General features: G+C 42.5%; 1 protein-coding gene across 1 annotated transcript in view; it reads right to left on the bottom strand.

The window, feature by feature from the left end:
• Positions 1-24,518, bottom strand: part of STK32B (serine/threonine kinase 32B) — a 389,575-nt gene that overhangs the window by 96,689 nt on the left and 268,368 nt on the right. The gene's annotated exons all lie outside the window — the stretch shown is intronic.

Genomic DNA, 24,518 nt, shown 5'->3' with positions numbered 1-24,518 from the left:
GATATTTGGTAAAATATTCTGGGTGTGTGCATGAGGATGTTTTTGGACGACAGTAGGATTTGAAACAGTAGATGGAATAAATCAGATGTCTCTCCTCAATGGGAGAGAGTCTCCTCCAATCAGTTGGAGGGCCGAATACTGCAAGAAGGCTACTCCCATTTTAAGAAAGAACTGTTTCCCACTTGACTGCCTTTTTTTTTTTTTAAGATTTTATTTATTTATTCATGAGAAAAACAGAGAAAGAGAGAGAGGCAGAGACACAGGCAGAAGGAAAAGCAGGCTCCATGCAGGGAGCCCAATGTGGGAATCGATCCTGGGTCTCCAGGACCAGGCCCTGGGCTGAAGGTGGCGCTAAACTGCTGAGCCACCTGGGCTGCCCCGCTTGACTGCCTTTGAACTTGAACTGAAATATCCCCTTTTTTCTGGGTCTCAGACCTGCTGACCCCTGGAAGGTAACTATACCACGGGCTCTCCTGGCTGTCCAGCTTGAGGACTAACCCTGCAGATGTGAGGCTTTGCCCACCTCTGTAAATATATATACATATATATAGGCTCTGTTTCTCTAGGAGCCTGGCCTGATGATAGATGGGCAAGCTCTACTTAGGAGTACTCACAAACTGAGGCATCATTTTGCACCTCTATCTTCTGGGTGATTCCTGCTGGTGCTTCAAGTCATAGCTTGAAAGCTTCCCCGCCCAGAAAGCCTTTCCTGGCCCCACAGGCTGACCCCACTGCACTTCTAATCACACCTCCCAGATGGCATGAATGAAATATTTGTCTCCTACTCAGCACTCATTTCATCTTTGTTGACCTCAGGTGAGTGAAACAAGGACTCACCACATAGGCCGTGGGTCTTAGGTCTCAAAAGAGCTCAACTGTGTTGAACCCAATCTTATTTCGCTCATTGCAGAAAACTCAGCTTTCATGCTCTGGAGCATGAAGTACTCTGCAAAAATCAATCTGAATTCCGGAAAGAAATACAGATGTGTGGCAGAGAGGAAGAGCTGGAATATTCGTGTGATAGCATCTCCTTTCTCCTGCTGGAGCCTTGAGCTCAAAGCATATAGGTGAAGTTATTATTGCAATGATAGGGATGAAGCTGAAATCTTATTAAATAGTCCACTGACCCAGAAAAGATGAGAGCAGAGCTGTCATCCTCTCCCATTTAAACATTCTGAATTTTTTGGTCTAGCATAGGATGAAACATTAGATTAATGACAATTCTCCCCATAGGATGCCAGTATAGAATAGCAATGACAACGTCTCAGATGTGAACGAGAGCTCAGGGGAGCGAGATGCCTTGAGTCCTCGCCTGCCCAAATCTTCAAGGCTCCTGTAAAAGAGAATGGATGGCACCGTGGTATTTTCAGCAAATTAACCAAATCCTTACCCAACCTGGCTGAAGGCAGGTGACAGGAACCTGGGGGACAGGGTCGGGAGGACCAGGATGGTGGCAGTTTCAAAAAGCTGCTGCTCCTGTCTTGTGCACTGGTCAGAAATTCACCAGGATCGGCATCGCCACCCCCCATTTGCTGCCACATTTTCCGTCTAATGTTGGCTATTCTGGTCACCAATCCTTTGTCTTCCATCCTCAAATGTAAGGCCTTCTGGCCACCAGCGCTCACCTCTCTTCAATGGGGTTAGTCAACTGTGGACTGATTTTATTGTGCTCTCGTTCTGGGCCATCTGCTCTATCTGCTTCCTTGTCTGCAGGTGTGAGTGGGGTCAAAATAAGCGCAGCCCACCACTTGGCCTGTTTCCAAGAACAGAGAGAAGTAGCTTGTGGCCCTGAGAGGACATCTCTGTCATCATCTGTCTGTGTTCCGCAGAGAGGTGCTCTCATCCCTATGGGGTGCTCTTACCTCCTGGGACATCGCTCCTCCCTGTCTCCCTGTCCCAGGTTCCGTATACCAGAATCTTGGGAGGGTCACACATAATAATGTGTTCCAAAAAATTTATATCCACTTTATCCCAAAAGGATCTGTAAAGTGGTTTACACTATACATACATTAGGACTAGATTATGAAATAAATAGTAAGGAAAATGTGGGAGAATCGAGTAAAGGCCCCATGAATACTGCACCTCTAGCCTATACAGTACTTTTGCATTAATTAGGAAGGCTCTCCCTCTCTCCTCCCCACCCCTCGGATAGGTGTCATCAACCTACATCTTGGAGTAAAAATCCTGCTTTTGCAAATAAAGGTTTATTGGAATGCAGTCACTTCTACGAGTTGACATATTGTCTCTGACTGCCTTCAGGGCACAATGGCAGGGCTCAGTTGTTAAAACAAAGCCCCAACGACCTGAGGACTGGAATCCAGCCTCCTTTCCCCCATCTGCTGCCCCACCTCGTGGAATCTTCACAGCAACCAAGCGAGGGACAGAAGACAAGAGACATCTCACGAGTGACAGACTCTCATCTTGACCAAACTTTAGACACTCCTTTGGACCAGACCTTGTCCTGGGGCCCTTCTTTGGTTTGTGGAATCCTACTTCAGCAAGAGTTCTGCTGAGCCAGTTTATCAAGAACCCTCATCCTTGACACCTGATAAAACCCTTTATCTCTCACCCCTGATACCTGATCATGCTTGTCTGCCTTCAGTGAGAATCCTGTTGAGTTGGCTTAGACAGAATTTCTCTATACTTAACATCTCCTCTTAGTAAATTTTCATCCCCAATCTTCCATTCTGCTCCTCAGCTAGAAATCCCCACTTGTCCTTGCTGTGTTTGGACTCAAGCTCAATCTACTGCAATCGCCTTGGCCCCTTGCAATAGATCTGAATAGAGTCTTCCTTACCATTCTAGCCAGTGTCAGAGCACCTTACCTAAGGTCCGATAGCCAGTAAGTGGTGTCTCCAGGGCTCCCATCCAGGTTCTATGGATGAGAACAAAGTCCAGTGACTTTGCCCTATGGCACCTGTCTCTCCAGGCAGGAATTCAGGTTCAGGAGCTGTTTGCACACACTGAATTCTGGACTTGAGTTTCAGGGTTCTTTTTGCTTCAATAGAAGGTTGTTTCTCACCCCAGAAGTATAATCAAGTCTCTGACTCACTCTCTTCATGACCATCTTTACCGACAGATGCCATCAATAACTCTTTAGGATTTAACTCTCTCTTTGAAGAGTTTCCAAAGGGTTCATTCATTCATTTATTCATTACTTCAAAAATATGGCATGCCTCCAATGTGGCAGGCACTGAGCCAGCCCTGAGAGTACCTCAGTGAGGGAGAAGATGCCCATAAGAACTGGTTGTCCATAAGCTGCTGGTTCACAGTTACGTAGGCAATTAACCTTGGCCCATATCTGGGGAATGTCCCCAACAGGATCCTCACACTGCCTGAGAACTGGCCGCTAGGCCCAAAGAGTGGACTTGTCAAGCGTAGGGACAATTAATCTGATCACCAAGAGCCACTGGCCTCTCACCAAACCTTCACATAAAGCAACTGGAGAGAGCAGAGAGCGGGAGTCATCATGATATGACAGTGTGGAAAAGGGAGCTGTGTCTCTCACCCTCTGAAACCAAGAGAGGGGCTGAGAGACCCACAAGTACAGATGAGAGCTGCCTGCAAGAACTGATGAATGGCATTCTGTCCACTGGCTGCGCATCTGCCCAGCAGTTAGCCTGCTGCCTGCCCCTGTGCTGATCTGAGCAGGAGAAGAAAGAATAACAGCAAGAGACATAGATTAGCCAGAATTAGGTTTGGCTTGTAGATAATTATGGCTTAACAAAAGATGGAAGTTTATTTGTCTCCCATGTAGAAATCCAGAGGTAGGCAATGCAGAGCTGGCACTGTAGCTGGGCACCATGCAGTCTTTGGGGAATCAGATTCCTTCTAGCTCCCCACTCTGTCATAATTAGGGTATGGATTTCCAACACCCTAGGGTGGAGCTACAGGCATCATGTCTCCATCCAGGCAGCAAGAGGGAGGAAGGGTGCAAGAACATGCAAAGAATCTTAAGAATCCTGGAAGATGCCTTTTGATATTTCTGCTCACATATTGTGGTTGGTCAGTACCCAATCACATGATCACAGCTAATGCAAGGAGATAGGCAATATGTTTATTCGGGGCAGCCGCACACCCAGCTATGGTTCTATACTATGCGCTAATCACTATCTTTGCCACAGAAGAGAAGAGGAAGAGGACAGCAGTAAGGCAGTGTCCTCCTCCTACCCCCAGTAGCCAGCACAGTAAGCATGCATGAGTCTCTTGTGGCATGTCTCCAGGCAAGAGGATACCAGCAGTGGGTTTGGGGAGGTTCTTGTGAGGACAGGAATTCAGCAGCCATGGAAAGAGAAGGGTCTTTGGCAGTTTGTTCTGAAACTCTCATGTCAGGGAATCCCTGCCAGGCCCTCCTAAGAACTCATGTGTGCCCCATGGGAGACGATTACCATCTGTCACCAAAATTGCCTAGGTTTATACCCTATTTGATTTGGGGGATGTTGCTGGGCCTCTTGCCCAAGTTCCTTGTTTGTAATGGGGAATAAGAATAGATCTAACTCAGGGGAGATTGTGAGGATTAAGTGAATCATTGAATGCAAAGCCTTTGGAACCAGACCCAGGAAGTGATGAGTCTGGTTTTTTTTTTTTTTTTTTTTGAGAGATTTTATTTATTTATTCATGAGAGAGAGAGAGAGAGAGAGAGAGAGAGGCAGAGACACAGGCAGAGGGAGAAGCAGGCTCCATGCTGGGAGCCTGACAGGGGACTGGATCCCGGGACTCCAAGATCTTGCCCTGGGCCAAAGGCAGCTGCTGAACTGCTGAGCCACCCAGGGATCCCCTGGTTGTTTTTTTTTTTTTTTTTTTTAAGATTGATTGATTGATTGATAGGCAAAGAGAGAAGCAGGCTCTCCACAGGGAGCCCGATGTGGCACTTGATCCTGGAACTCCAGGATCACAACCTTAGCCCAAGTTGGACGCTCAACCACTGAACCACACAGGTATCCCGAGTCTGTTGTTATTACTAGTAAGACAGAGCATCAGTAGCTGGTCAGTGAACAGCAAAAGGATGCACATGAATGGTTATATAAGTCTCTTTTCATCTTCTTTGATCCAGCACACTGGAGACCCAGGAGAAAGAGGAATTGGGGGTGTCAGAGGCAGACTCCTTCCTCTACACCCACATTCTGGAGGATGGAGGAAAAATAAATAACAAAGCAGCTAAGCCCCTTCTTCCCACCTGGGTGTCCTTCATCCATACCTGCAGTGACTGGGGAGGGCAAAGCTCTGAATCTTATATGAGATTAGAGTTTTCAACTCGAGATTGCACTCCAATTGTCAGCCTTTCCTGGGATGTAAAGGAATTTGCCCAAATGGAATCTGCTATCCAACAAAGAAAGGACTTTTGCCATGGCACAAATGGGCAAGGATTTGAGAACAATGAAAACTATTTGATTTAAATAGCCTGATAAGCAGAGAGAACAGAAGAAACTGACTATGCTCATGTTTCCCTCCTAAAGTTGACTTGTACCTGGTCAAGTGCAGGAGCTCCACAGGCAATTGACATGTGTGAATATGGACAGGTCAGCAGGCATATGTGTCAGCCCTCCAGCCCAGTGCTCTATGCCTGTATGCCCCCTCTCTCCAGCATCCTATTCAGTGGTCCTCTAGCCCCTGCTGAAATGCGGTCAGTGAAAGCCAACTACATACTTACTGCCTGGTCAGCCTGTTGGGCACGACGTTGGACAGCTCCAAATGCTTCTTTATGATGGAGAATCCAACCAACCTGTCATGTTCACGCTATTGTTCCACTTCTGGCTTCTGGGACCACACAAGGTAAGTATCTTCCATTTGACAAATGGAAGGGCATAAACAGCTCTCCTGGAGCTTCCCAGGAGCATTTCTGAAACATGGGCCTTTCAATGGGCATTGACAAAAAAAATCTTCAGTGTCGTATAAAAAAGTTCATATGTTACATTTCTCTTTTAGCTTAGTTCGTTCTATGGAGAAATGTGAATAACTTCCAGGTGGTAAGGGTGTTTTCTGTTTTTTTTTTTCCTGAAATTATAATCCAAACATGGAATGAAAGGGAAGGACAGTGCTCTTGCACTGTAGTAGGTAGATGCAGGCTTAAAACTCCTTCCCCCACTGAGATTAGCCTCATCACCTCCCACAAGCTATTTATGCTCCCTGAACCTCCATGTTCATGGCTCCTCATGGAAGAGAAGTGTGTGGTTACTAATGTCCATCAGACCTGGTGGGCATGAGGATTAATGAGACAGCACGTGTAACATAGCTACTAGAGCCCTGTGGTGCACCAAGCATGCCACCAGCAGCAGCTGTCACCAGGACCCTCTCCAAATTGCTCACTGCAATCACTACTTCCAAACTTAGTAGCCTGGGGACTTGGTGTCAACTTCAACAGAGGCATGGGCAGGATTTGGACCCAAGTCCATCTGTGTAAAACACCAGGGGCTTCTACTCAATGCAAAAGACTACAAAAGGCCACTAGGAAGTCAGGTACTGATACTATTTGATTTGTCACCTGTGCCAGGGGAGAGGGCCATTTGTGCCTCTTGTCCCCTTTAGTGGGACTCATGTTCAAGTCTCCTTTTCCTGTACACATGGCTTTGGCACCTCCCAGGTGCTGAGCATCTTCTCATACATTGTTTCCCTTCCTTTCTGCCACTAGCTGGGAGTGACATACACTCACCCCATTTTAAAAACGAGGAAAATGAGGGCTGGAGAGATTGATGAACTTGTACCTATGACTCAGTGAGAAACTGGAAGGACAGCCTCCAGACTCAGTTTTATTTACAAAATATTTCACTCTGCTTTAATCTATCTGCCTGTCAGAGCCTTCAGGAAGGTAAGAAGTGGGGACACTCAACAACTGGACCACACGACTGACAGGACATGCCCCAGGCTTAGCCCTGGAAAATGTTATCTCTTTAATCCTCACAGCAAGCCTGGTGTTACCAGCACCATCCCCATTTTCAAGGAAGAGAACTGGATCAAGGCTCAGGATGGAAGCAATTTTCCATGGAGCGTACCACTGGGTCCAGCCCCTGAGGCTGGATTGGATCCCCTGCTCATGGGCTCTCATGTTCTCTTTCCATTTATCCATCCCTCAGGCTCCTCTGGAAGTAGATTCAGGGCATGCATACATCTTACAGAAATAAATACACAACAGAATACCTCCAGGGCAGTACAACTGTGAGTTGCCCGTAAGTCTTAACACATATTGATAAACATGGATAAGCACGAGTAGTACAGAGTCACAAGTTCTAAAACAAGATGTCTAATGCTGCCCTTTGAAATCCCACACCATTAGAGATCTGTTGTGTAGCAACATACCTTTGCAGTGAGCACACACACACACACACACACACACACACACTCATACTCTCTTATTTTTAATAACTTCCTCTTCCCCAGTGACTCACTAATCAGTCTCTTTTGAAAAATGAGTAATATCAACATTGAAGACAAGCTCCCAAGTTACCTTTCCAATACTCCCCAGGAACATGTGTGTTAAAACGTTAAGAATACCACCTGCTGGCAACCTCAATAGGAACTCTTTCTATTTTCATGCAATTGATGATGTGGAGGGTTTCCAAACATTAAAATCTCTTCTTCAGCCCAGTATCTAATTTCACTATATAAAACAGAATGTTGTTTCATATGCAGCTTTTTAAGAATGCAGATGAACAAGATGAATGGTACGTAAGGAATTTTAAAATAATAATGAAAATAGGTTGTTTTAGTGTTTAATTGAGAGAAATCTTAGAGGCTCTTATTGTTCTACTCTTTCACTCTTTCTAAATATATGTAGAACATACTGAATGCCAGGCACTGTGTTAAACCTTGAAGGGAGCAAGCTACCTAAAAAGGTTCAAACTAAACCCACAGTCTGGTAGAGGAGGCAGATATGTAAATAAATCATTTCTATGAGAAAAATATGCAAAAAATTGGTGGAAACATAAAAGCGGGAATAACTACATTGTTAAGAAGAATTGGGAAGGCTTCCCAGAGAAGGCAGTATTTTTTTTCCAAGAAGAGTTCATGGAAGAGAGGAATTCAGGCTGGAGGACACTGTGAGCATGTGAAGCCCCAAAAGTCTACATGTGGGTGTGGACTAGAGTACCAAGTTTTCTGCTTGGCTTCCTACCTCTTCCGATTCTTTTGGGGACCTACCTCTCCTCTCACTGTGGTCCCATAGGGCTGCCCATGGAGCTCAGAAGGGTGGTTGCATGGTTCAAGTTGGCTAAATTAGACCATTCTCTCTGGCTACAGGAACTATTTAGAGATAGCCATGTGACTTGAGCACAATGAATCAAAGGTTTCTCTGGGTAGTCACATGACTCAAGCAGAACTACCAGAAGCTTCTCTGGGGTTGATATATGAATTTGGTGAAAGAGAAGACCCAGTTGGGCACAGGGCAGTGTGGGGTTCTGGCAGCCGTGTTGCTGGTCCACTGGACAGAGCAAGTTTGCCAAATGAAGTTAAGCAGAGACCTACAAAGCAAAATACCACCCCCCCTTCTTCCTCCCCCTCCTCTCTCTGTTGACTGAACCTCAACAACATCAGATTTGCTGAACTCCCAGATTTTTTAAGTCAAATTTCCTTTTTTTCTCAACCTGGTTGGCTTTGGGCTTCTATTACTCTGAACTCATCAAAACAGCTTTGACAAACTGCCACACCTTAGCAGCTTAACAGGACTAGTGGCCAAAATGGAATTAAGGGTCTGATATAATGACAGCGATAAGGCATTCGGGCTTTAATCTGAAGGCAATGGGGAGTCAGCAAGTGATCTGGAGAAGCAAAGTGATACAGTTCTATTTTGTTTTAAAAAGACATCTCCAGCAGGGGCATGAGTCAGGGTATCTTTCATTTATTCCTTCATGCGAATATTGGGAGAGCTTCCGCTTACTGAGTGGGGTTGGAGAGAGAAGGATGCATATTTCGAAACTGATAACTTCTGAATTATACCAGGAAGCAGTTTTCCTCTTTAGTAACTAAGATTATTTAATTAGCAATGGATATTGAATTTTTTTCTGTGTTAAATAATGGAGTAAACACTTCAAAGGAACATCTCTCATACCAAGAGCTTCATAGGTGATGGGACATGTGTCACAATTAGCGAGCACATCGATCAATAAAGGAAATAAAAGAATAGTCACAAAGAAGGAGATTGGCCCAGTGCTTTTCTGCACATCTAACTCTGGCTGATTGCAGCAGCTTTGCAGTGGATGGCTTCTTCTTCGTAGCTCTGAACTAGAAGTCATTCTGTGTTGGCCTAAAAGCCTCAAGCTGTGACAAACCAAATACTTTCTAAAAGAGGCAAGAAGCAATGCCAGGAACAGAACCTGAGCCAAGGCCACAGAGCTACTACCAAGCTGGAGTCCATCTTCAATGTACAAAGCCTGCCCAGGACCCAGAGGGCTGTATTTACATAAAATATGTATATTTTTTAATCCAAGAATAATTAACATTGTCATATTAGTTTCCAGTGTACAATATCATGATGAGCATTTCTTAGCACTCATCACCTTAAGTGTATACTTCATCCCCTTCACCTACTTCACCCATTTCCCCTGCCATCTTCCCTCCGGTAACCACTAGTTTTTCTTTGTATTTAAGAGTCTGTCTTTTTGCCTCTTTTTTCCCTTTGTTTCTTAAATTCTATATATGCATGAAATCATATAGTATTTGTCTTTCTCTGACTTATTTATTTCACTTAGCATTATACCCTCCAGGTCTATCCATGTTGTTGCAAATAGCAAGATGTCATTCTTTTTTATGGCTGAGTCATATTCCATTGTATATATACACCACATCTTCATCCATTCATCTCTTGATGGATGCTAGGGATCTTTCCATATCTAGGCTACTGCAAACAATGCTGCAATAAACACAGAGGTGCCTGTATCTTTTTTGAATTAGTGTTTCCTTTTTCTTTGGGTAAGCTCAATAGTGAAATTACTGGATCATATGGAAATTCTATTTTTAATTTTTTGAGGAATCTCCGTACTGTTTTCCACAGTGGCTGCACGATTTACATTCCCACCAGCAGTGCACCAGGGATACTTCTTCTCCATATCCTCGCTAATACTTGTTATTTCTTGTGTTTTTGATTTTAGCCAAAACAGGTGTGAGGTGGTTCTCATTGTGGTTTTAATTTGCATTTCCCTGATTACTGATGTTGAACATCTCTTCATGTGTCTGTTGGTCATCTGTATGTCTTCTTTGAAAAAATGTCTAGCCAGGTCCTCTGTCCATTTTTTTAAAGATTTTATTTATTTATTTATTCATGATAGACACACAGAGAGAGAGAGGCAGAGACACAGGCAGAGGGAGAAGCAGGCTCCATGCCGGGAGCCCAATGCGGGACTCGATCCCAGGATTCCGGGATCACACCCTGGGCCAAAGGTAGGCGTTAAACCGCTGAGCCACCCAGGGATCCCGCCTCTGTCCATTTTTTAATCAAATTATTTGCTTTGGTGCTGAGTTGTGTAAGTTCTTAATATAGCTTGGGTATTAACTCCTTGTTGGATGTATCATTTACAAGTATCTTCTCCCATTCAGGAGATTGTCTGTTTTGCTCATGTTTCCTTCATTGTACAGAAGTTTTTCTTTTATTTTGGTGTAGTACCAGTAGTTTAATTTTGCTTTTGTTTTCCTTGCCTCAGGAGGCATATCTAGAATAATATTTCTGTTGCTGATGTCAAAGAAATTACTGTCTATGTTTTCTTCTAGAATTGTTATGGTTTCAGGTCTCACATGTAAGTCTTTAATCCATAAGTTTATTTTTGTGCATGATGTAAGAAAGCAGTCCACTTCCATTCTTTTGCATGTAGCCTCCAGTTCCAGCACCATTTGTTAAAGAAACTGTCTTTTCCCCCATTATATTTTCTTGCCTCCTTTGTTATAGATTAATTGGCCATTTAATTGTGGATTTATTCCTGGGCTCCCTATCCTCTTCCACTGATCTATGTGTCTATTTTTTGTGTCAGTACCATACTGTTTTGATTACTACAGCATTGTAGTCTATCTTGAAATCAAGGATTGTGATAACCAGCTTTGTTATTCTTTTCTAAGATTGCTTTGGTTATTTGGGGTCTTTTGTAGGTCTATACAAATTTTAGGCTTATTTGTTCTAATTCTGTGAAAAAAGCTATTGATATTTTGATAGGGATTGTATTTTTTAATATATATTTTTTATTGAAGTTTGATTTGCCAACATATAGTATAACACCCAGTGCTCATCCCGTCAAGTGCCCTCCTCAGTGCCCCTCACTCAGTCACCCCATTCCCCCACATGCCTCCCCTTCCACTACCCTTTGTTCATTTCCCAGAGTTAGGAGTCTCTCATGTTTTGTCACCCTCTCTAATTTTTCCCACTCATTTTCCCTCTTTTCCTCTATAATTCCTTTCACTATTTCTTATATTCCCCATATGAGTGAAACCATATAATGTTTGTGCTTCTCCAACTGACTTACTTCACTCAGCATAATATCCTCCAGCTCCATCCACGTTGAAGCAAATGGTGGGTATTCATCCTTTTTAATGGCTGAGTAATATTCCATTGTATATATAGACCACATCTTTATCCATTCATCTGTCGATGGACACCAAGGCCCCTTCCACAGTTTGGCTGTTGTGGACATTGCTTCTATAAACATTGGGGTGCAGGTTCCCGGCTTTTCACTGCATCTGTATCTTTGGGGTAAATGCCCAGTAGTGGAATTGCTGGGTCGTAGGGTAGGTCTATTTTTAACTCTTTGAGGAACCTCCACACAGTTTTCCAGAGTGACTGTAACAGTTCACATTTGATAGTGATTGCATTAAAACTGTAGATTGTTTTGGGTAGTATAAACATTTTAATATTAATTAGTTCTTCCAGTCTGTGAGCAGGGAATGTCTTTCCATTTATTTGCATCATCTTCAGTTTCTTTCATCAATATTTTCTAGTCTTCTGAGTCCTTGGTCAAGTTTATTTTATTATTTTTATATTTTATTATTTTTGGTGTAATTATGAGACTGTTAATTTCTTTCTGCTACTTATTTATTTTAGTGCATACAAATGCAATACATTTCCGTATCTTAATTTTGTATCTTGTGACTTTACTGAGTTCATTTTTCAGTTCTAGTGGGGTTCTTTTAATGGAAAAACATGTATAATCTCGTTTAGGTATTCCATGGTCATCTGTCACACATTCTTGATAGTCAGACACTGTGTCAGGCATCAGGGTACACTGATAATGGGAACATGTTTTCAAGTTTGTGGGGAGAGAAATCTAGTGGGAGAAAGACATCAACCAACTGCAAGGATGGTCATGTGATAGTGCAGGTGTCTGTACAAGGTACTCCAGTGGCAGAGAGGGTGAAATATGCAGCTCCAATGTGCTTCCTTCTAAAGTCACAGTAGCCATCTCGGAGAGGACAATACTTGAGTTGGAAGTGACATCCTAACAATAATGTTATAGGGAAATCTGCCAGGTGGTGTGGAAGACTAGAGAGTGGGAGCTGGGGAGAGGCCAGGATATCTCTCTGGGCAGTGCCCCAGGTTGGGCTGCCTCTCTCTATGTTGTCATTCAGCCTGTGGCACATAGTCTCTGCCTATATGGTACTACCCAGCTCCAGCTCTCACTGAGTAGATCCTCTGAGGCAGAGACCTGTCTCTTGGGCTCCAAAAAAGTACCGTCCCCACTCTCCATCCCTGGGTCCCTCCAGCTCCCAGGTATGTAGGTCCTGCTGCTGCTTATCTCCATGTCACCTTGTCATCCATTTTCTCCTCAAAAATAGAAGAAACTCATCTATGTCACCAATTCCCCATAGTAAATTCCTTCTGTTTGAGATACTCAAGGTGGTTTCTATTTTCTGCCTGCATCCTGACCTATTTATAAAGGTCAATGAATTATTCCAAGCAAACAATGGTAATGGATGGAGGCAGAAAGGTGAACTAGGATTTTGAATCTTGGTGAACATGGGAGAAAGAGAAGAAATTTAGGGTGGTGGTTCCCACAATGACAGTACCTGCCAATTCGCAAACAGATCATGAGCGCATCAGGGCTTCGATTTATTCATTCAATTCCTGGGGCTTCATTGAGTGCTTGTGATTTGTTTGTGCATTCATGTCTGTGATGCCAACCTTACGTCAAGGAACACGTGTAAAATATCTGTTTTTAGCTCTGAAAGTTCCTCTTGCAATAGACAATTTTTATTGCTCTTTCAAAAAATAATAACAGTGTTCCATATATCTTTTTTTTTTTGTTCCATATATCTTGATGGTGATGAAATCTCTCGTGTTAAAAGAATGTTTGTTTACTACTATAGAGAAAAATCTGGTTCTTGAATCAAAACGCTTAGAATTTGCATGTGCCTTCCATGTTGGTGAAAGGAAGCAATCTCATTATTGCGAGTACCAGAGGTTCATTCTAATGTTTGGTATCCAGCAAACTGAAAATACTGATCTTCACAATTTCCTTTTACAAAAGTATCACATGATTTTAACATTTGTAGCCATGTCCCCATGGGCTGCCCTGACCTAAACCTTTCTCTCTTTGAATGTCTGCTGCGTGGCTGCTACATGCATCTTCCTTGAGTGAACTATTCATCTCCCTATGGGCTATAGAAGAAAGCCTGAATCCTTTAGTCCAGCACTGAAGCTCTTCATTCGAAAACTCTAGCCCACATGGTTTCTCAAAAAATTAAAAATAGAATTACCCTATGACCCAGCAATTCCACTTCTGGGTATATTTCCCCAAAATTGTTCATAGCAGCATTACTCACAACAACCTAAATGTCCGAAAATGTATGAGTGGATAAACAAAATGTGATCTACCCGTATAATAGATACTATTCAGCCTAAAAAAAAAAAAAAAAAAAAGGAAATTCCAACATGTGTTACAACATAGATGAATCCGGAGGGCATTATGCCAAGTGAAATAAGCCAATTGCAAAGGGGCAAATTCTTTATGATTCCACTTAGATGAGGCACCACCTAGGGTAGTCAAATTCATAGACAGAGAAGTAGAATGGTGGGTGCAAGGGTCTGGAGGGTGTGGGGAATGAGGAATTATTATTTAATGGGTATTTATGGATTCTCAGTTTGGGAAGATGAAAAAGTTCTGGAGGTTGGGTATACAACAATGTGAATATATTTAACATCATTGAACTTTATAATTTAAAACGGGCATGAGGGGGGCGTTTGACAGGATGAGCACTGGGTGTTATACTATATGTTGGCAAATCAAACTCCAATAAAAATATACAAAAAAATTAAAAAATAAAACGGTTAAAATAGTAAATTTTACATTATGTGTGTTTTAGCACAATTAAAAAAACATGAAAACAACTCTAGCTCAGCTTTTCAGCGTCATCTTCTATTGGCTCTAAGGCCAATATGTGGTTGATACCTATCAAACACCCTGAGCCTCATGCACACTTGACGCCGCCATGCCCTACATTGGTTATGCCTTCCCTCACATGACAGCTACCATTATCAGAAGACAACCAGCCCTCACAGAAGAGCATACATCCCTCCTATTGCATAAAGGCTTGTGTGATTTCACCCGGTACCCCCTTCCCACAGTGGGCCCACAGTGACATTACCCCTGACTTAGGGCTTCATCTTGCAAAGCATGTGTAGCTCCCTTCCTTGTTTTATTGCAATTTGTGAACATATGGGATCTCCCCTGCACTGGGTATGAAGTACTTTGAGGACTGGTGTGGCTCTACCCCAGTTCTGTCACCTTAGAACCACAGCACTGGATCCGGCACCTTGAAGCAGAATTTGTCAAGCAGATAAGTGTTCTTTGCGTCTTCCTTTGCAAATAAATGAACCTTGGTTGATTTGGCCAACAGAGGTATTAGGGCAGATTACCTGAGCCTCCATCAAAATGTTTCTCTACTCTCTATTCTCCAGTGTTGCCTTCTCTTCATCACTAGGAGAGAAGGCTCCTGCCACCAATCCATCTCCCATACAGCAGCCACAATGATCCTCAGAGCAGCCAGGGCCCACTTCTATTGAAAGCATAGATCAAATCATGTCACTGTTCTGTCCAAAGCTTGGCAATAGCTTTCCACTCTCTCAGGATAAAAGCTGAAGCTGATAAATCCCTATTACCCTCTGTTTCACCTCTCCCCTGGCCTCACCTCCACCACTCTCCCCACTCGCACTGCTCCAATCATGTCATTCTTCTCACTGTTCCTAAGACACACTGATCACACTCCCCTCTTGGGGCCTCCACACTACTGCTTTGAGAGGGTACCCCAAGATTTCCATATCTCACCCGTCGCTTCCTCCAGCTCCCTGCTCACCTGTCCCTGTATCAGAGAGGTCTTTTTCTGACCACGCCCCATAAAGCAGAAACAAGCCAGACCCCCGCCTGGGGGTTCACTCCATATTGCCAAAGAATTTGACAGCACCTGTCATCCTCTGACATATTTCATACACATTTGTTATCTGCCTCCGTCCATTAGAAAGCAGAAACGTTATCAAGTGCACTGTTTGTTGCTGCATCCATAGCCCAATGTGATGTAGGTACTTGGTAAGTCACTACTGAGTGAATGGATGTATGGATGGATGCATGGATAGATGTATGTATGGGTAGATGGATGGATAGATAGAAGGATGGACATATGAATGAATAGATGAATATCTGTGAAGACTGCATAGATTGTCAGGTCCAGCACAAAGGTGTAACTCAGAGTGCCACAGTAGGTACACCAACCTATAAATACAGAAACTCTATACCACGTTCCTCTCTTCTTTCTTTATCTCAATCCCTAGGTGACCATAAGGAATTATTTCAACAATCCTTGTGGCAACTGTCACAAGATAAAGTTCACATTGAATAATCTTGCACTCAAGGTCCTGCACAAGGAGACATGAGAAAGCAAACCTTTTTCTCATGTCAAGTCTTCCTGGAAACATGCTCTCCACCATCTGTCCCTGTTGTTAAAATGCTATTCAGATTCAAAAGCCCATCTCCTCCATAAGCCCAAGCAAAGCATAAAACATATGTGATCTGTCACTTCTCAGAACTCTCCACGTATTGTGTTCCCACCCACCTCTCTTATGATTCATATCCTTCGCAGCACTGTCTTTTCCTCACTTGCAAAAGGAGAGGGGGACTACACTGCATTGTAATAAGATACATACACTAGCAACTGTGTGCATATATATGTATGTATATGCATATGTATGTGTGTGTGTTTGCGTACATACACATACATATATCCTCACACATGGTGGCCAGGGCCTAAATATGCCAACTATTATTACTAATAACCAACGTGCTCCTCCCACAGGACTGAGGTTTCCTGAGGGTAGAGTTTTGTTGTCCTAATGCTTCTGTCAGTAATGCCCAGGGTTTGATCCTTCTTTGCTATTGTTTATTGACTGATGGATGAATGCAGGATACTACTCAGAGAAGGGACTCAGAGCTGTGGGGAACAGCTTAGGCGCAAAGCTTCAGAAATCTTAGTCTTTCTGTGGATGCTGACTTTTCCAGAAAGCTGATCTGATTTCCTGACATTGCATTTATCGTCTTGGTTTTGAACATCTTCTGTAGAACAGCCTCTAATTTATTGGATCCATTTGGAGGTTTGTTTTCTGCTTTCATATTCTGCTCCCAGATTTCATTCCAGTTTCTCTGACGTTAAGTTGAGACCTGGGTCCTTATTTCTAAAATTTATTATCTAACATAAACACTCTCTGCCCAATTGCAGGAGCAATTTATACCCAGGAGATGGAACAGTCCCTTTAAGAGATAAATTGGATTCTCTTGTATCTCACTTTTATATCATCACGAAGCCATAAATTCTCAAAATGCTGGACTGTAACAGAAGGGAAACCAAGCTCTGTGCCTGGAAATAACAAAGTTACTCCTGAAATTGAATTGGAATTTCCATCCTAAATGACACTTGTGCGTGTCTTCCATTTTTTGTCATCTGAAGATTTCTTTCTAGTTGCTATGACCCCAGTACCACAGTAATGAAGTACTGCTGATGTGGTCACCCTTGGATCTGATGTGTACTCTTGGCACAGTGGTAGCAGGGAAGGAAGGGGGTAGACAAAAATAGGTCCTATCAGTTTTATATTAGGCTTATTGATTATTATTGTCTTATTATGAATCTCACCAAAAGCTTGGAAGGTGCTAGGCAGGCATTGTGCCAGTTCGGCATGGATCATTTATTCCATATCTTCATAAGCCCATTTTAAAGGCAACAAAACCGAGGCATGAGCAATCACAGCTAGCATAAGTGGTGACATCAGGACTCCAACCTGAGCAGTCCAATCTGATGCTCATGTCTGATAGATGTGACACAGGACAGAGCTGAGTCCAAGTGCAAAGTGCCAAAATTTAGGATGATCTTAAAGTGATTTCTACAACTTTGAAGTTTCATCAAATTTATTTTCTTTCCTTCCAAGTCACTCCCTCTCCCAATTACGTAGTTTTCAACAAAGAACTAGAAAAAATATATACACGGGGAACATAATTTCAATTGGCATTAAAAATACACTAATTTCTACAGAAAAAAGTTACACTGTGTATTTCAATATACATATGATTATTAATGTATACATAAACATTGCTGCTATAAAAAATGAAACTAACAAAAATAAAGCTCATGTTTGAGAAATACCTTCCTTTTGGGGAGAAAGTTATTTATGGTTTGATTTTCTTCATTAAAAAAGGATGATATGCTCATTACAAAAAATTTCAAAATGAAGAAAAGAAGGAAAGGGATTTACATGGATTCTCCCTGCGACGCCAGCCCATGGGGAAACCTCCTTCGAGTCTTTTCTTGTTCAATAAGCAGACATTTGTTTACAGGGTCATGCAATTTTATAAGCTATAATTTTCTCTCAAGATCATAACAATAACCACTTTTAAAAATGCAGGGTTTTCATAGGAAGCATTATACATGAGTGCATCGTAGTCTCAAGTCTCTAAAAAGTAGGTATGCAGTTTACAATGCCAATTTCTTAGCCTTGGGTTATTTTAGGATTATTGGTCATAAGCTGTGCTGTATTAAATATCCTCACACTTAGAGCCTCTTATGCAGGCCAGAGTGGAGCCTTACCATACAGTCGAAGAAGTGAAATCAGTGGGTCAAAGCATATGAATATTCACAAAGTACTTGATTCTTATTCTCAAGTATCTTTCCAAAAGGGTTCTAATAGTTTCTGCCACCAGCAAATTCAGATTCAGATTGTCCAGAGAGCATTTTTCTAGAATGCTTTGTCTTAGGAAATACTTTTTCCCCCCAAAAGCAAAGTCCAGCCTAGGTACCATCATTGATGACTCAAAAGCTTGGCTGATCCTTGGAGACAAATTTTATCCCAGCTCCTCTGTGTTCCATGCCACTTTGAGCATGCTCTCACCAAGCACTTCCCACATAGGCTGAGATAATCATTACATGTTTGTCTCCCTAACCCAACTGAGAGCCAGGTGGCGGGCACACAGTAGGTACTCAATGCATACTTATGAAGCATTTGAGTTTTGTTTTTTTTTTTTTTAATTTTTTATTTATTTTTGATAGTCACAGAGAGAGAGAGAGAGAGAGGCAGAGACACAGGCGGAAGGAGAAGCAGGCTCCATGCACCGGGAGCCTGATGTGGGATTCGATCCCGGGTCTCCAGGATCGCGCCCTGGGCCAAAGGCAGGCGCCAAACCGCTGCGCCACCCAGGGATCCCAGCATTTGAGTTTTGAAGAAAGGGAGTGTGTATTTATGTATCAGGGTTTCTTTTTAAAATTTTTTTTACTCATTTTTAGAGAGAGAGAGAGAGAGAGTGAGTGAGAGAGAGCAAGAGGAGGAGCAGAGCAAGAAGGAAAGGGACAAGTTGACTGCACTGAGCGTGAAGCCTGACACAGCTCGAGCCCACTACCCTGAGATCATGACCTGAACTGAAACCAAGAGTTGGATGCTCAACTACCCAGCTCAACAGACTGAGCTACCCAGGTGCTCCTGTATCAGGGTTTCTGTCATGCTGTCTGGCACACAGTAAGTGCCAATTACTAACTCAATGGATATAAACCTGAGATTTGATTTACTTCAGAGCCTGCCAGGGAAGAAAGAACTCACTAGCAGGACACATCCTTTCAATTCCTTGGGCCTCAATCCTTCATTTAAGACATATAAATGTTTACTTGTGCCAGGACCTATAATGGGTAATAAAGAATGACATAATGCTGGAAGCATCTTCTGGAGCAGGTGTCCTGTACACAATAAGCAACCAGAGAAAAGTCCCCATTGAAGTATGAACAGAATTCACATGGATGCCCAAAGGAGAAACCACCCAAAGAAGTGAGGAGTGGAGGTGGTCTTCATAGAGAAGCAGCCTTGGAGCTAGAACATAATGCAGTGAGTCACACTGTGCCCCCTGAAAGATATGTCCAAGTCCTAGCTCTGGTATCTGTGAATGTGACTTTATTCAGCCATAGGGTCATTGAAAATGTAAATAAGTTACATAACTCATTCAGTACCTCCGCAGCTCTGTGGGAAGGGATCACTCCTCTTGTTAATAGAGAAGCAAATGCAAGTCAGAGCAGTAATGGACTTGCCCAAGGTCATCTGCCTTTACACACGGGGTGCCCTTGACCCTTCAGCCCTACTGTCAGGTTCAGAGTCTGGGTTTCTCTCCCCCACAGTCTCATTCCCTGTGTCCCACCACTTGGGGGGTTTAGGTCAGAGCTTTCATTCATTTGTTGACGAATTCTACTGGTCATCAGATGAGACCCAAACTGGGAGCCAGGCTACTTACTGTCCATTCTCTAACTAAAGCCAATAGAGCCACTGAATGGGAAAATCTTGGCCCTTCCCTTCTTTTACCTACAATGCCACCACATGAATGACAAGCCCCCATTGCCAAAGACATGGGATAAGCAGCCCATTCTTATTTCGACACTTGGCAGTCTCTACTCCTACCGCTTAGACAAATTTGATTTGCCAATTAACTGGGATTGGCCAATGAAAAGCATCATCCCAGCCTCATTCCGCAAGCAATTTCCTGTGAAAGACACATAGGCAATTTCCCAAAATTATCAGGAGTTAAAACAGTTTATCTTTACAGAATTCAGGAAGCATAAATGTGAGTCTATTTACCAAAAATCAATTGTTTTAAACTATAAACACACAAGCATTCCAAACAAAGGGCATGCGTTCTATATCAATTCATGCAACCTGAACTGGAAACTGTTGCTGTTCCCACAAGAAAATAAGCAACTTGTCAGGGAATATTGTTGGTTAAAATATAATTTTATTTCCATGTGCAAGCAAATGTCAAAGACTTTTGCTTTTCTATGAGAGTTCGACACATGATTTTTTTCTTCATAAAAACTTGGGTAATGGACAGATTTTACATGTAAATATGAGTGAAGGACTGGGCTCCCATGGTTCACCACTACAGAGGCAGTGAGAGCCTGGTGATTGGGGTGGCCACCTACTGTTTGCTCTTGGGTAGTTACTTTTCTGCATGAGACATAGTAGTCTCATCTGTAAAATGGGGCTGACCATGGGACCCACGTCAATTGCCCGTTGGGATTAGGAAAAGTCATACCTGCAATGCACTTACTTAAAACAGGCAGGCACATGCAAAGCACTCAGCAAGTGTTGATGGCCATCACGGGCATAGTGTCCTACAAGCATGCTGATTTTTGTTTGGTAACTTTCAATTACATGTTCCAAATATGGGGACCACCCCACTACATCTTAAAGCCTTAATGCTAACTGTGTGTAAATATGAACCAGGCTCAGTTCCAAGCCCCGCCCTGGAAAGGACCCATGTTTTCATCTTGTTCCCACCCAAAGACACAAAATATCAAAAATCTCAGGAGCATGTGACTTTTTACAGGTTAATATTTTTTTCAGGTTAATATTTTAAAATGAAATTGTCACAATCAGGCAACAAAAAGAAACCAAAGGCATTCAAAATGGACAAAGAAGAAGTCAAACTCTCCCTCTTCGCAGATGACATGATACTGTACACAGAAAACCCAAAAGCCTCCACCCCAAGATTGCTAGAACTCAAACAGAAATTTGGCAGTGTGGCAGGATACAAAATCGATGCCCAGAAATCAGCGGATTTCTATACACTAAAAATAATACTGAAGAAAGAGAAATTAAGGAGTCAATCCCATTTACAATTGCACCCAAAAGCATAAGATACCTAGGAATAAACCTAACCAAAGAGGTAAAGAATCTATATCCTAAAAACTACAGAACACTTCTGAAAAAAATTGAGGAAGACACAAAGAAATGGAAAAATATTCCATGCTCATGGATTGGAAGAATTAATACCGTGAAAATGGCAATGCTGCCCAGGGCAATTTACACATTTAATGCAATCCCTATCAAAATACCATGGACTTTCTTCAGAGAGTTGGAACAAATAATCTTAAGATTTGTGTGGAATCAGAAAAGACCCCGAATAGACAGGGGAATATTAAAAAAGAAAACCATATCTGGGGGCATCACAATGCCAGATTTCAGGTTGTACTACAAAGCTGTGGTCATCAAGACAGTGTGGAACTGGCACAAAAACAGACACATAGATCAATGGAACAGAATAGAGAACCCAGAAATGGGCCCTCAACTCTATAGTCAACTAATATTCGACAAAGCAGGAAAGACTACCCAGAGGAAAAAACCAGTCTCTTCAATAAATGGTGCTGGGAAAATTGGACAGCCACATGCAGAAGAACAAAACTAGACCATTCTCTTACACCATACACAAAGAACTCAAAATGTATGAAAGATCTAAATGTGAGACAAGAATCCATCAGAATCCTAGAGGAGTGCACAGGCAACACCCTTTTTGAACTCGGCCACAGTAACTTCTTGCAAGATACATCTATGAAGGCAAGGGAAACAAAAACAAAAATGAGTTATTGGGACTTAATCAAGATAAAAAGCTTCTGTACAGAAAAAGAAACGGTCAACAAAACTAAAAGACACTCTACAGAATGGGAGAAGAGATTTGCAAATAACGTATCAGATAAAGGGCTAGTATCCAAGATCTATAAAGAACTTATTAAACTCAACAGCAAAGAAACAAACAATCCAGTCATGAAATGGACAAAAGACATGAACAGAAATCTCACAGAGGAAGACATGGACATGGCCAACAGCACATGAGGAAATGCTCTGCATCACTTGCCATCAGGGAAATACAAATCAAAACCACAATGAGATCCCACCTCACACCAGTGAGAATGGGGAAAATTAACAAGGCAGGAATCAACAAATGTTGGAGAGGATGTGGAGAAAGGGAAACCCTCTTGCACTGTTGATGGGAATGTGAACTGGTGCAGCCACTCTGGAAAACTGTGTGGAGGTTCCTCAAAGAGTTAAAAACAGATCTGCCCTACGACCCAGCAATTGCACTGCTGGGGATTTACCCCAAAGATACAGATGCAGTGAAACGCCGGGACACCTGCTCCCCGATGTTTCTAGCAGCAATGTCCACAATAGCCAAACTGTGGAAGGAGCCTCGGTGTCCATCGAAAGATGAATGGATAAAGAAGATGTGGTTTATGTATACAATGGAATATTACTCAGCCATTGGAAACGACAAATATCCATCATTTGCTTCAACGTGGATGGAACTGGAAGGTATTATGCTGAGTGAAGTAAGTCAATCGGAGAAGGACAAACATATGGTCTCATTCATTTGGGGAATATAAAAATTAGTGAAAGGGAATAAAGCAGAAAGGAGAGAAAATGAGTGAAAATATCAGTGAGGGTATACAAAACATGAGAGACACCTAACTCTGGGAAAGGAACAAAGGGTAGTGGAAAGGCAGGTGGGTGGGGGGTTGGGGTGACTGGGTGATGGGCACTATGGGGGGCGCTTGGTGAGATGAGCCCTGGGTGTTATGCTATATGTTGGCAAATTGAACTCCAATAAAAAAAAAAATGACATTGTCTGTGGCAAAAACTAATAATGAAAGAGGAAGTCTGAAGCATGTGCTTTAAATCAGTGAAAATGCTCATAATAATGGGAGAACTGTCACTTTTTTTTCCACTCACATTTCCTTGAACCTTTTGAACTTTATAACATACACATATTATTTATTAAAAATAAGATCTGGGGGCGCCTGGGTGGCTCAGTCAGTTAAGCATCTGTCTTCAGCTCAGGTCATGGTCCCAGGGTCCTGAGATTGGGCTCCCTGCTGAGGAGGGAGTCTCTTTCTCCCTCTTCCTCTGCCACTCCCCCTGCTTGTGCTCTCTCTCTCTCTCTCCAAGAAAAGAAAAAATCTTTAAAAAAAAAATAAAAAATGAGATCTGTATTTAACCCTATATTCCAGAGCAAAAAATAAATAAATAAAAATAAAAAACAAAAAAAAAAGGATTCACTATTTTCTCAATGTATTCAAGAAACTGACAAAAAATGATAGAATTTATATAAATCAGTTTGTATACTTTCAGGCAATCTGTAGCAAAAAGGCTTGCTTGCTGCCTAGATAATGCTAGTTTAAGTAAAGAAAGGAGCTTGCAAGTGTAGCAGGATTAAACTATTATAGGTCCTAAAGATTAAAAGGCTTTTCCCAAAGGAAAAAGGTTACAAAAAATCAAAAATTTGACAGTAAGCAAATACTCTGTCAAGGCTGAGTACGTTCAGCCCACAACTCCAAGGCAAAGCTGGAGAAGTTTCTCCTGCACCTAACGAGACTCCTGCCTCCACTGGAAGGATGATTGTGGATTTGATGAGGGGAGCCGTCACTGGGACCACGAACCTCTGAGACTGTGCATAAATTTACATGTGGGGCAAAATTGGGGCCAGATGCACAGGGAAGCGCAGAACAGCAAGGCACGCTTCACGAAGAGAGCTTCCCAAGGGGGTAAAAGACACCTTCCTGGGGAGTTCAGGCATTTTCAGAGCAAAATCATAGAAGTAACCCCACTGGTGCAGTTTCTCCAAAAGAAGCTTTTATTGAAAATGTTGTCGCAAAGCCACTGATTAGCATTTAGATCACTGCTCAGTTCAAAAAAAGTAAACAGTTGCCCTTTATAGGCTCATATTTTATGACTGTATCTAAAACTGTAAAGGGGGACAGGGCTCCTGGTGGCCTGACCCTCACTTGAGCCGTGAGCTCCCTTCAAATCAGCTCACTTTCCCCAAATAGATGGACATGATGCAACAGCATCTGCCACAGACTAAGGAGACTCCAAGAAGGGATTATTGCTCTTTCCTCTTTCTTTTTGATGAAAGGTAAAGTATTATTTTATGTATCAAAAGAACCATGACTACATAATGGAGTGGAATGAAAAACATCAAGACCTTTTTCACATCAAACATGAGATTTCAAAGGAACTTCATGTCTGCGGCACGTGTCTTTGGGCCCCAGCAGAGACTTTTTTTTTTTTTAAAGGTTTATTTATTTTAGAGAGAGAGAAAGAGAGCTCATGTGCATGAGCAGAGAAAGGGGCAGAGGGAGAGGGAGAGAAAGTATCCCAAGCAGACTCCCTGCTGAGCATGGAGCCCGACCTGGGGCTCAATATCACGACCCCAAAGTCATAACCTGGGCCAAAACCAAGAGTTGGCACATCAGCCAACAGAGGCACC

This window comes from Vulpes vulpes, chromosome 14 (genome assembly GCF_048418805.1).
Source record: "Vulpes vulpes isolate BD-2025 chromosome 14, VulVul3, whole genome shotgun sequence".
Lineage (NCBI taxonomy): Eukaryota > Metazoa > Chordata > Mammalia > Carnivora > Canidae > Vulpes > Vulpes vulpes.
This window is presented reverse-complemented; position numbering and strand designations above follow the sequence as displayed.